Below are 14,191 nucleotides of genomic sequence, written 5' to 3'. Positions count from 1 at the left end.
TTCAGAAATTTTATTCAGGAAGTGTGAAATGTATTTGATCAGTACACCAGTAAACAAAATTACAAAAGCTGCAACACGTATAATATTCATGATGTGGTGCAAACCTTGCCCAATTGGATCTGAGTGTGCTTCCACCAAAAGACAAAATTTCTGCATTCCCTTGGACTGGCAGCAATGTTCAAGTGGCCCCACCCTCAGCTGATAAAAAAGCTTTAGCTTAAGTCAGTTCTGAACCTGTACCCTTACAAAGCAATTAGTCAAGATCATAATAAAAATCCTGGCTTTTTTAATCAATAAAAAAATCAAACAGTTTTACTTTTGAAAGTGTAAACATGGAAATGGTTCCGGCTTCACATCATGCAGACTACTGGAAACAGTTACCTATGAAAACTGATTCATGTGACTATTAATACTTTTGGAACCTTTGAAGGAAAACAGTTGTACTTGAGAAGTAGCTGTGCTTCTCCATGATTATAAAGGTAACCCAGCATTAGCTCCAATCTATGTGGTTTACCTCTGGAGTTACACAATCCTAGCAATGTCTAGTGCAGTTTCTACAGCAGTTTCAACCTCTCCAAAAATCCTTGAAAACTCTTCCTTAGCCTTTTCGGTTTGATGAAGATAGCTTATGACCGACTTTCTATGTACCATTCTGACTCAAGCCATTTTGACTTTGCCCTGCTCATTTCCATGTAAGCATGGGAAACAGCTGTTTGGTGGCAAAAAGCTGTCTCAGCACCTAAACACACCTCATTTCTCCAACTGCTGACAGTGGCTGCACATCTCAGAAAGTTGAGCTTATGCTGCTCTTGAACAAAGGTGTGAGAGGCAGGGAGCACTGCTGATGAGAAAGTCCCTTCCCAGCAGCTGCTGCTGCTGTATCTTCCTCCCAGGCTCCTCTTTTGGCCATCCCAACCTGTCCTTGCCACTTGGCATGAAAAACTGTAACTCAGCTCTGGATTTAGTTGCAAAAGTCTTGATGCCAACTTCTCCCTGAGGCTGTTAGTTGTTTGCACAAGGAACAAAGTGGAGTAGCTGTTGTGTGTGGAGGACAGCTTGTCTTAGGCTGCTGCTGGAAGGGATGATGAAGGAGGTAGAGTTGAGTGGTCTCCAAAATGAAAATCTGTCCCTTAACTATCATGACCTTTTTACCATTTCAATGGTGTTGCTTCTCATCTCCATACCTTCCTTCTTTTAGGTGCTATGAGATAAATGTGCAACTTTTTTTGTGCATAATTTAGAGCTTTCAATTCTGCCTACAGGTGATGGCAAAAAAATATAAATTGTTTCAGCAGAAGAACTCACAATGCCATTATGAAGCCACTCTCCATCATCTTTGAAAAGCTTTGGAGATTAGAATGGATGGTTCACAGGGACTGGAAAAAGGCAAAAATTACATTCATTTTCAGAAAAGTCCAGAAAAAGCACTAGAGCTGTCAGCTGCACCATAACCCCTTGGAGCATTATGGAGTAAATCTCCATGGGAGACATTTACAAGTACATGGAGGACAAGAAGGTGATTAGTAACGTACAGCATGGATTTACCATAGCCAAATCAGGCTGACCAGCCTGTTTACCTTCTAAGATTAAATCACTGACCCTGCAGAGGAGGAAAGAGCACCACATACAATTTGCTTTGGCTTTTGCAAGGCGACACTGAACAGCAGGACTGCTACTCAGATGGAGCTTGGCAGGCTGAAGGAGTGGTCTAGGAGAAACCTCATTGAATTCAAGGAAGAAAAATGGAAAGTTCTAGACCTGGTACAGAATAACGCTGTGCAGGCTGGTGAATGACCAGCCTGGTAGCTGCTCTACAGGAAAGCACCTTGCAGTCTCAGTGCACAAGAAAAACATGGTTCATAAAGCTGCCCTTGAGGCAATGAAAGCTAATCACATATTGGATTGCATTAGCAACTGCATCCAGCAGATTGAGGGATGCGATTATCCTCCTCTCTTCTAAGACTCACTGGAGTTTCATCCAGTTTTGCCTCCTCCTCCTCCATACTAGATAGACATTGACAAATTTGAGCAAGTGCAGAAAAAGACCACAGAGATGATTAAAAGGATGAAGCATGTAATGTATGGCAGGCTGCAGGATCTGAGCTTATTCACATTGGAGAAAAGAAGGTTTGAGAGGATCTAATTGTTGTCTTCAGCTTCAGTGGTGCGTTTTAGAGGAGACTAAGCCAGACTCCTCAGAGGTACACAGCAGTAAGGGAACAGGCAGAAATTGCTGCAAAGGAAATTATGACTAGATATAAGGACCCCCTGCCCCTGGCCCTTTGCAGTAATGGTGGTTAAGCACTGAAGAGATGACCAAGAGACTGCCTTGACCAACTTGATCTAATTTCAACATTAGCAAGAGGCTAAATTACAAGGAATCTTCAATTCTATGGTTCTGACTGATACGGACGTGTTCATCTAAACACTTTTGCACAGGCTAGCTGCTCATTAGCAGTGCATTTGTAACACCTCTGATATTAATTCAGCAACCAATGCAAGTAAGAATTGTGTTAACCTGGATTTATACAGCTGGACTTGAATATTTTTGTTGGCAACAGGATGTTCATGGGAGTTGCTCTGTCTTCTGAAGATTTCAAAATTGTTGCTCATCTCGAACTTGTATAACAAATAGTAAGAAATCAATGCTCTTCAGCATTGCTACATCTGGCATGGCAATCTTCAAAGAAACAAAGCAGTTTACTAAATTGCTGTCTGTAGAACAGAATTCCAAAGAGTTTTAATAGATCAAATAACAGATAAAATTATTATTGAAATGCAAATGAATTTGTCTCACAGCAATCCTGCTTAGATATTACCTTGGAAACAATATTCTTGTTGCCATACATCATAATTTGCATTTTACAGTCTTATGGCAACCTTTGCAGATCTAAAGAAAAACACTATTCTTCGGTACTCCACCAGCAAAACCACCAGTGGCTACATAACCTAGAGAAAACTTTGAAAATGCTATCAAGTGAGTTGCAATAAATGCCTTTGATCAATAAGAAAGTATGTACCTTAGCAAGCGCCTCAGGTTTCAACAGGGGTGTGATAATTGCCTGAACACAAAACTAGATCCAATAAAGGAATTATATGCCTCTGTGATGTATTACCACTTCCATCCAGTTCAGTGACTCAGCGCACTCCTACGCTCAAATGATAAATGAAAATAGATTTTGAGACAGGCCTTTCTTTCTGATCTTTGTGTCACCGCTGCAGATACTTCACTCATTTTCTAGCTCACTCTTCAACTCCACCTTTTGTTTACTATCTTCAGCCATAATTCGTGAGAATAATTATACAATAACCTACGTATCTCCGAAGGACTTTAATCACCTGACTCTTGCTTTCGGAAGAGTGTTATTAACAGATATGAAAGTTTCATCAGTGTAGTGGTGCTCACTATAGCTGCTGGAGGACACAAATAAATACTTCTAAAACCTTTATAGATTTAGAAATTAAATATCCATAATATCTGGCCCTTCAGCACTTCTGAAAATTAAAGCAAACACATTGATTCAATTAAAAATGTTATGCACCCTACATTTATTAATTTTGTATGTGTATTACAACTGGACACATTATGAGCCCACATTGTTCATCCTTCTTGCTAAAGTAACATTTTAAAAATGCTGTGGTAACCAAAGAGTTCTATGTCTTATATACTAGAGGAGCAGCTGAGGACATTGGGTTTGTCTAGTTGGGAGAAAAAGAGGCTAAGAAGTCACCACATTGATCTCTACATCTTCCTGAAGAGGGGATTTGGAGGGGGAGATGCTGGTCTCTTCTCCCTCGTATCCAGTGACAGGACACATAGTAGTGGTTGAAATCTGCACCAAAGAGGCTTAGACAGGACATTAAGAAACTTTTTTTTTGCCAAGAAGGTGGTGAAATGCCAGAAGAGGTTTCTGGGAGAGGTGGTTGATGCCCCAAGCCTGTCACTATTTGAAAGGCATTTGGAAAATGACATTAATAACATGTTTTTGTCTTTGATCAGCCCTGAACTGGTCGGGCTGTTGGACTAAATGATCATTGCAGGTCCCTTCCAACTGATATAGTTCAAAGTATCATAGAAACATAGAATAGTTTGAGTTAGAAGGGATCGTCAAAGGTCATCTAGTCCTACACCTCTGCAAAGAGCAGAGGCATCTTAAACTTCATGAGGTTTCTGAGAGCCCCATCCAGCCTGGTCTAGGATGTCTCCAGTGTTGGGGAATCTAGCACCTATCTGGGCAACCTGTTCCAGTGTTTTACCACACTAATTGTAAAAAATTTCTTCCTCATTTCTAACCCTGCCCAATCAGAGGGAGGAACTGAACACAAAGAACCTTCTGGAGAAGGGAGCTTGTCCTGCGATGTCTCCACAGGGCGTGTGTGGTTCAGCTGCTTTCAGCAAATGGACACCCAGGGCTCGGGGCTGGAGGCTGCCACGGGCTTTGATCCCCGCTGGGTAGAACAGGATCCCTGAGAGTCAGCCAGGTGCTGCCTGAGACCCTCTGTGGGGGGAAGAAGGGGAGCGCAGAGGGATGGCCAGCAGTGCTGGGGTGCGGGGAGAGCCCGTGGGACTTTGTGCTGCAACCTCCCAGGGAGGCAGGAGGCGTTGTTGAGCGAACCCTCTGGTCGCATGTGCTTGGAGACGTCAGCCACGGCCGTAGTGACCTGACGGGGCCCTGGGGAGACATGGGCGAGGGGTCGTTGACCAGAGTGAAACACAGTTGCTGAGCTGAAGGCAAGAGATGGCGCATGGAATGAACAGTGGCCTTGCAGTGACACCACATATGCATTTGAGCAATGTGGGAGACAACGGCCCGTGGTGACTTCGCCAGGAGAAGGACGGTGATGTCCCTGAGCGATGGATGGTGACATCACCGAGAGATGGATTGTGACCACGCATCCCTCGCTGCTTGTATCCGGGCGCCGAGCCTGACCCCGTCGGTTTTTGCCCGCACGCCAGCTGAGCGAGGACGCGAGGTTGGTGTGTTCTGCGAGGCGGTTCCTGGTGCTGAGGTCGAGTTCGGGGAGTTCTTCAGTGCAACTCTCAGTGCGCGACCCCAGAGCCATCGGAGGTTTTTGCCCGGCCCTGGCTCGTTCGGGCAGCCGGGACACCCAGGCGGAGCGTTCGCAGCAGCAGAGGTGAGCTGAGAGGGGAAAGCTCACCCTGGGCAGCCGGGAGGCTCTCCTTCTTGAGGGGCCTGGGCGTTGCTCCCAGCCCTGCCCGGACCAGCGATGGACTGTGGCCTCTCTTCCTTTTCTAGCGCGACACCCGCTGCTGCAGCGCCAGCGAGAGGGAGCAGCGTGACATCCCCAGCTCCCCACAGCCCACCGCCGCACGTGGAGAGCATGGCCGCGGAGCTGGACACCCGCTGTCCAATCTGCCTGGACAGCTGGGAGGAGGCCAGCTACGTCCTGCCGTGCCTCCACCAGTTCTGCTACCCGTGCATCGTGCGGTGGGCTGAGACCAAGCCCGAGTGCCCCCTCTGCAAGAGGAGGGTGACCTCCATCTTGCACTCGGTGCGGGCGGACGACGACTATGAGGAGCGGGTCATCCCGCCACGTGTACGATCGGTCGTCGTCCGCGTGACAGCACGGGCTCCCGGACACCCAGCCGCCCACAGCCTCCATCAGCCTGCAGCAGCCCGGCCACCGGCTGCGGGGCCGCTGCCCAGGGCTCCCGTGGGCGGCTTCCATGCCTCCACCTGGGCGTCCATCTTTCGTGTCCACCCCGCTGTCCTCCAGCCCCTGCTGCCCTGGCTGCGCCAGGAGCTGGGGCAGCTCTTGGAGGATGTCCAGGAGGCAGCAGCAGCGCAGAGACTCGTCATCTCCAGCCTGCGCCGCTTCGGCCTCATTGAAGACTCTCTGGTCCGGGTGCTGCAGGCCTCCCTGGGCGGGCGCACGAGGAGCTTTGTCCAGCAGCTCGTCGACACCGTCGTGCGCCTGTGCAGCGGGGAGGTCCGACGTCAGCTGGGCCTTGAGGACACCCCTGCTGCTGGGGAGCGGGAGAGCAGCCCTGATCCTGCTCCGGGCCCTGCTGCCTCCCACGGGGAGCCTCCTGCCCCCAGCCCAGCTCTTCGGGGGAGTCCCAGCAGCCCCCGCAACGCTCCCCATTCCACCCACGGGGAGCGAGAAGAGCTGCAGGAGGACCGCGAGGAGGCTGTGCCCGGGCCCTCCACTTCCAGCCGGGGCAGCCAACGCTCCCCTGGGAGGCCCCGGCGAGCCCCGAAGAGGAGGGCCGGCAGCTCTGAGGAGCCCTCCCAGCCCCGCAAGAAGCCACCCCACCATCAGTGACGCTGGGAGGGTGGCTCCGGGACCACAACACCATACCGTGGCCTGGATGGCGGGCTGGGGTTCAAGAGACACGGGCGACTGCTCGGTGACTGGAGTGAAACACCAATGCCAAGCAGAAGACAAGAGATGCCTACACCTGGGCACCCATCTTCCATGACCACCCTGCTGTCCTCCAGCCCCTGCTGCCCAGGCTGCATCAGGAGCCGGGGCAGCTCTTGGACGATGCCCAGGAGGCAGCAGCAGCGCAGAGACTCTTCATCTCCAGCCTGCGCTACTTCGGCCTGGATGAGGAGAGTCTGATCCAGATGCTGCCAGAGAGAGGGAGGGCAGCCCTGCTCCTGCTCCTGCTCCTGTGCCGTCTCTTTGCGTGACATCCCTGCAGCCCCGCAAGTGCTCATGTTTCCAGCCACGGAGAGCGAGAACACCTGCAGGAGGACCGCGCGGAGGCTGTGCCCGGGCCCTCGGCTTCCAGCCGGGGCAGCCAATGGTCTCGTGGGAGGGACGGCTGAGCCCCGAGAGGAAGGCCGGCTGCGCTTAGGAACCCTCCCAGCCCCACAAGAAGCCGCCCCACCGATGATGTGACGGTGCTGCAAGGGCTGCTCAACCATGGCCGGGCTGGCAGCTGGGACTCAGGCTACTCCCCAAGAGATCCTGGGCCCTTACATCTAGTTCCTATGCAATAAAAGAACAGAAAGGCACAAAATATGCAGAAGAGGTCTCAGGATCACTGACAATGCAGTTGGTGTTGCTGTCCCCACCCGTGCTGCTTTCTCTCCCTTTTGCTGGTGCTGCACACAAAGCTTCCTCACGTGTCCGCTGGGCCCTACCATCTCCTCCACCCAGAAGCCTTGAAAGTGGGTGCAGAGCCTGCAGGCTGGTAGTGCCACAGCCCTCCCTGCCACGTTCCTGGGCGACGGGACTCAAGGGACGGGCTGCACACGCCATGGGCTGCAGAGGAGTGGGGGCAGGAGATGGGACGAGGCTCAGGTCCACGGAGGAGCAGAGGCACAAGCCTCTCTGCTTCGGTTCTCCTGGCCAAAGGCGGCCATGCCTTGCAGCAGCCCTTTCCTCAGGGGTGCTCTGCATCAAGTGGAGCTCTTGTTTCTTTAGAAATAGCCCCACTCTGGTGGGATGCGGGGCCGTTACTGGTGTGCCAGGGAGGTCTGTGTGTTGCCCCACTGTGGATGCCCTTTGCAGCGCCCAGGTGGAGAGCGCTGTGCGACAGTGACATAGCAAGGCTTCCCTAATCGTGTCAACCCACAGAAGTGGCAACGCCGTTTGGCTGCTTTGTAATCTCATCTGCACAGAGTCTTTCCAAACGTGCAGGTGGGCTTGTCAGAATGTCTTACATGTTTGTTAAAGTGTCCTCCAGTTTGTCTGGCAAACTCATTCATCCATCCATCCATCCATCCATCCATCCATCCATCCATCCACGTCGCATTTAGGCCAGTAGTCTTCCTTCCATTCACGGACTGTGCATCTTCTACATAGCAAAGACCACATTCTTTTATTGTTCACTACAACTGTATTATTTTTCAATCACTTTCCACCCCTGCCTGGAAACAAACAGATGAACCTGGAGGAGAGACAGCGTATGTATGTACACAGGGAGCATGGAGGGGAGATGAGCAAGCGTCAAGCTTTGTACCCGTCCGTACGTGATCTCCTGCAGTTCTGCCTAAACTGAAACGGTGTCCCCTGTTTTTAAGGAAAACCAGAACAAGTTCAGAGCTACTAGCTTCCATAAACATGGTTTTTAGATGACTTGTTCTAATTGACAGTTCTAATAGAAATCAGTCCTCACCTTATAAAAAAACTAATGTTAAAGGGTATTTGACTAATATCAACTCGTCAGCTTTTTACTTGCTAGCATTTTTATCCACCAGCACTCTGCTTCCTATATTCCACAGCACAAAAATAATCAGCATCAGGGCCAGACACTGTTACATTGAAAATGCTCTCTGTAGAATGTTTGTTAGTAGATTCAAATCTGAGAAACCTTCGGTAGCGCCATAGGAGAAAACACAACAGAGAGGTACACGAACAGTTGGCAGAAGTCACAGAAATTAAAAAGTAAATACAACCAGAAGTCCAGTTCCAGGAGTCTAACAGTGCTCGGTATGATGCGTCTGAAGCAAGTGAAAGCTGGGACCTTCTGCAGCTACCTCAGCCAGCCCCGGCAAAAAGCCCAAACTAGTCTACCAGTATTTCTAATGTATATGGAGAATTAATATATATTAAGAATGCACCTATGTGAAAGAGGCACTCACTCAGGCAAACCAGCAGCAGTTTGGTTCGGGCTCCAAAGGAGCTAAAGGCCTGAGCTGCAGCTGGGCCGAGAACTCCTTCTAGGAAACCCGCAAGGAAGCAGAACGACACACTGAACACCAATACGTTGTGGGCGCAAGGGGCCTTGTGCAGACCTTGCCCGCTGCATGTGATTTGACTTTAAGCCAACCGCTTTATTCCACACGGATGACAGCCTGGGTGAGCCTGCTTTGAGCTCTCTGTGCTGAGCAAGTGTGGCTCTTTGGCAAAAGTCTTTTACCACTCACAGATCACTGGATGGGCCCAATTTAAGTTTCATATCGAGCATTCAGCTTAAGTAAATGTGTATGAATCACTTAGAATTATAAGATTGGGTGATTTTTAATATACTGTCTGCTTCATGTTACTTAGTAAGCTGAATGTATTGAAATCTTAAGCTGTGTGTTGTAAAGTTTGGCTCATATTTACCAAAATTGCATCTACTTAATGGCACGAAAAGTGGCTACAGACTACTACGGACACCTGTGAGGTAAGGTGCGTTTTGCACTTTGTTAGCAAGAACAGAATTTGCTCGAGCAATATCACACCATCAAAGAAAACATGAAGCAATACATGACTACGAGCACCTACAAGATAAGGCCTGTTTTGCACTTTGCTGAACAAAAAGGATTCTTTCAGACAAGAAAACACCTTCAAGGATGGCACAAAGTGGCTATGGAGTGTAAACCACGTGTTTGGTGCTGTGCCCCCATCACCCTGCAGACTCTGACCCGGGGAGGCTGGGCCCCATGCAGACCAGCCCGGCCCAGGGGGCATCAGGAACCCAACACCAAGACCCTCCTGGAGAAGGGAGCGTGTCCTGCGATGTCTCCACAGGGCGTGTGTGGTGCAGCCGCCCTCAGCAAATGGACAGCCAGGGCTCGGGCCTGGAGGCTGCCACGGGCTTTGATCCCCCCTGGGTAGAACGGGATCCCTGAAAGTCAGCCAGGTGCTGCCTGAGACCCTCTGTGGGGGGAAGAAGGGGAGCGCAGAGGGATGGCCAGCAGTGCTGGGGTGCGGGGAGAGCCCGTGGGACTTTGTGCTGCAGCCTCCCAGGGAGGCAGGAGACGTTGTTGAGCGAACCCTCTGGTCGCATGAGCTTGGAGACGTCAGCCATGGCCGTAGTGACCTGACGGGGCCCTGGGGAGACATGGGCGAGGGGTCATTGACCAGAGTGAAACACGGTTGCTGAGCTGAAGGCAAGAGATGGCGCATGGAATGAACACTGGCCTTGCAGTGACACCACATATGCATTTGAGCAATGTGGGAGACAACGGCCCGTGGTGACTTCGCCAGGAGAAGGACGGTGATGTCCCTGAGCGATGGATGGTGACATCACCGAGAGATGGATTGTGACCACGCATCCCTCGCTGCTTGTATCCGGGCGCCGAGCCTGACCCCGTCGGTTTTTGCCCGCACGCCAGCTGAGCGAGGACGCGAGGTTGGAGTGTTCTGCGAGGCGGTTCCTGGTGCTGAGGTCGAGTTCGGGGAGTTCTTCAGTGCAACTCTCAGTGCGCGACCCCAGAGCCATTGGAGGTTTTTGCCCGGCCCTGGCTCGTTCGGGCAGCCGGGACACCCAGGCGGAGCGTTCGCAGCAGCAGAGGTGAGCTGAGAGGGGAAAGCTCACCCTGGGCAGCCGGGAGGCTCTCCTTCTTGAGGGGCCTGGGCGTTGCTCCCAGCCCTGCCCGGACCAGCGATGGACTGTGGCCTCTCTTCCTTTTCTAGCGCGACACCCGCTGCTGCAGCGCCAGCGAGAGGGAGCAGCGTGACATCCCCAGCTCCCCACAGCCCACCGCCGCACCTGGAGAGCATGGCCGCGGAGCTGGACACCCGCTGTCCAATCTGCCTGGACAGCTGGGAGGAGGCCAGCTACGTCCTGCCGTGCCTCCACCAGTTCTGCTACCCGTGCATCGTGCGGTGGGCTGAGACCAAGCCCGAGTGCCCCCTCTGCAAGAGGAGGGTGACCTCCATCTTGCACTCGGTGCGGGCGGACGACGACTATGAGGAGCGGGTCATCCCGCCACGTGTACGATCGGTCGTCGTCCGCGTGACAGCACGGGCTCCCGGACACCCAGCCGCCCACAGCCTCCATCAGCCTGCAGCAGCCCGGCCACCGGCTGCGGGGCCGCTGCCCAGGGCTCCCGTGGGCGGCTTCCACGCCTCCACCTGGGCGTCCATCTTTCGTGTCCACCCCGCTGTCCTCCAGCCCCTGCTGCCCTGGCTGCGCCAGGAGCTGGGGCAGCTCTTGGAGGATGCCCAGGAGGCAGCAGCAGCGCAGAGACTCGTCATCTCCAGCCTGCGCCGCTTCGGCCTCATTGAAGACTCTCTGGTCCGGGTGCTGCAGGCCTCCCTGGGCGGGCGCACGAGGAGCTTTGTCCAGCAGCTCGTCGACACCGTCGTGCGCCTGTGCAGCGGGGAGGTCCGACGTCAGCTGGGCCTGGAGGACACCCCTGCTGCTGGGGCGCGGGAGAGCAGCCCTGATCCTGCTCCGGGCCCTGCTGCCTCCCACGGGGAGCCTCCTGCCCCCAGCCCAGCTCTTCGGGGGAGTCCCAGCAGCCCCCGCAACGCTCCCCATTCCACCCACGGGGAGCGAGAAGAGCTGCAGGAGGACCGCGAGGAGGCTGTGCCCGGGCCCTCCACTTCCAGCCGGGGCAGCCAACGCTCCCCTGGGAGGCCCCGGCGAGCCCCGAAGAGGAGGGCCGGCAGCTCTGAGGAGCCCTCCCAGCCCCGCAAGAAGCCACCCCACCATCAGTGACGCTGGGAGGGTGGCTCCGGGACCACAACACCATACCGTGGCCTGGATGGCGGGCTGGGGTTCAAGAGACACGGGCGACTGCTCGGTGACTGGAGTGAAACACCAATGCCAAGCAGAAGACAAGAGATGCCTACACCTGGGCACCCATCTTCCATGACCACCCTGCTGTCCTCCAGCCCCTGCTGCCCAGGCTGCATCAGGAGCCGGGGCAGCTCTTGGACGATGCCCAGGAGGCAGCAGCAGCGCAGAGACTCTTCATCTCCAGCCTGCGCTACTTCGGCCTGGATGAGGAGAGTCTGATCCAGATGCTGCCAGAGAGAGGGAGGGCAGCCCTGCTCCTGCTCCTGCTCCTGTGCCGTCTCTTTGCGTGACATCCCTGCAGCCCCGCAAGTGCTCATGTTTCCAGCCACGGAGAGCGAGAACACCTGCAGGAGGACCGCGCGGAGGCTGTGCCCGGGCCCTCGGCTTCCAGCCGGGGCAGCCAATGGTCTCGTGGGAGGGATGGCTGAGCCCCGAGAAGAAGGCCAGCTGCACTTAGGACCCCTCCCAGCCCCACAAGAAGCCGCCCCACCGATGATGTGACGGTGCTGCAAGGGCTGCTCAACCATGGCCGGGCTGGCAGCTGGGACTCAGGCTACTCCCCAAGAGATCCTGGGCCCTTACATCTAGTTACTATGCAATAAAAGAACAGAAAGGCACAAAATATGCAGAAGAGGTCTCAGGATCACTGACAATGCAGTTGGTGTTGCTGTCCCCACCCGTGCTGCTTTCTCTCCCTTTTGCTGGTGCTGCACACAAAGCTTCCTCACGTGTCCGCTGGGCCCTACCATCTCCTCCACCCAGAAGCCTTGAAAGTGGGTGCAGAGCCTGCAGGCTGGTAGTGCCACAGCCCTCCCTGCCACGTTCCTGGGCGACGGGACTCAAGGCACGGGCTGCACACGCCATGGGCTGCAGAGGAGTGGGGGCAGGAGATGGGACGAGGCTCAGGTCCACGGAGGAGCAGAGGCACAAGCCTCTCTGCTTCGGTTCTCCTGGCCAAAGGCGGCCATGCCTTGCAGCAGCCCTTTCCTCAGGGGTGCTCTGCATCAAGTGGAGCTCTTGTTTCTTTAGAAATAGCCCCACTCTGGTGGGATGCGGGGCCGTTACTGGTGTGCCAGGGAGGTCTGTGTGTTGCCCCACTGTGGATGCCCTTTGCAGCGCCCAGGTGGAGAGCGCTGTGCGACAGTGACATAGCAAGGCTTCCCTAATCGTGTCAACCCACAGAAGTGGCAATGCCGTTTGGCTGCTTTGTAATCTCATCTGCACAGAGTCTTTCCAAACGTGCAGGTGGGCTTGTCAGAATGTCTTACATGTTTGTTAAAGTGTCCTCCAGTTTGTCTGGCAAACTCATTCATCCATCCATCCATCCATCCATCCATCCATCCATCCATCCACGTCGCATTTAGGCCAGTAGTCTTCCTTCCATTCACGGACTGTGCATCTTCTACATAGCAAAGACCACATTCTTTTATTGTTCACTACAACTGTATTATTTTTCAATCACTTTCCACCCCTGCCTGGAAACAAACAGATGAACCTGGAGGAGAGACAGCGTATGTATGTACACAGGGAGCATGGAGGGGAGATGAGCAAGCGTCAAGCTTTGTACCCGTCCGTACGTGATCTCCTGCAGTTCTGCCTAAACTGAAACGGTGTCCCCTGTTTTTAAGGAAAACCAGAACAAGTTCAGAGCTACTAGCTTCCATAAACATGGTTTTTAGATGACTTGTTCTAATTGACAGTTCTAATAGAAATCAGTCCTCACCTTATAAAAAAACTAATGTTAAAGGGTATTTGACTAATATCAACTCGTCAGCTTTTTACTTGCTAGCATTTTTATCCACCAGCACTCTGCTTCCTATATTCCACAGCACAAAAATAATCAGCATCAGGGCCAGACACTGTTACATTGAAAATGCTCTCTGTAGAATGTTTGTTAGTAGATTCAAATCTGAGAAACCTTCGGTAGCGCCATAGGAGAAAACACAACAGAGAGGTACACGAACAGTTGGCAGAAGTCACAGAAATTAAAAAGTAAATACAACCAGAAGTCCAGTTCCAGGAGTCTAACAGTGCTCGGTATGATGCGTCTGAAGCAAGTGAAAGCTGGGACCTTCTGCAGCTACCTCAGCCAGCCCCGGCAAAAAGCCCAAACTAGTCTACCAGTATTTCTAATGTATATGGAGAATTAATATATATTAAGAATGCACCTATGTGAAAGAGGCACTCACTCAGGCAAACCAGCAGCAGTTTGGTTCGGGCTCCAAAGGAGCTAAAGGCCTGAGCTGCAGCTGGGCCGAGAACTCCTTCTAGGAAACCCGCAAGGAAGCAGAACGACACACTGAACACCAATACGTTGTGGGCGCAAGGGGCCTTGTGCAGACCTTGCCCGCTGCATGTGATTTGACTTTAAGCCAACCGCTTTATTCCACACGGATGACAGCCTGGGTGAGCCTGCTTTGAGCTCTCTGTGCTGAGCAAGTGTGGCTCTTTGGCAAAAGTCTTTTACCACTCACAGATCACTGGATGGGCCCAATTTAAGTTTCATATCGAGCATTCAGCTTAAGTAAATGTGTATGAATCACTTAGAATTATAAGATTGGGTGATTTTTAATATACTGTCTGCTTCATGTTACTTAGTAAGCTGAATGTATTGAAATCTTAAGCTGTGTGTTGTAAAGTTTGGCTCATATTTACCAAAATTGCATCTACTTAATGGCACGAAAAGTGGCTACAGACTACTACGGACACCTGTGAGGTAAGGTGCGTTTTGCACTTTGTTAGCAAGAACAGAATTTGCTC

This window comes from Columba livia, chromosome Z (assembly GCF_036013475.1).
Source record: "Columba livia isolate bColLiv1 breed racing homer chromosome Z, bColLiv1.pat.W.v2, whole genome shotgun sequence".
Lineage (NCBI taxonomy): Eukaryota > Metazoa > Chordata > Aves > Columbiformes > Columbidae > Columba > Columba livia.
The sequence above is the reverse complement of the archived record's forward strand: the minus strand, read 5'-3'. Positions refer to the sequence as shown.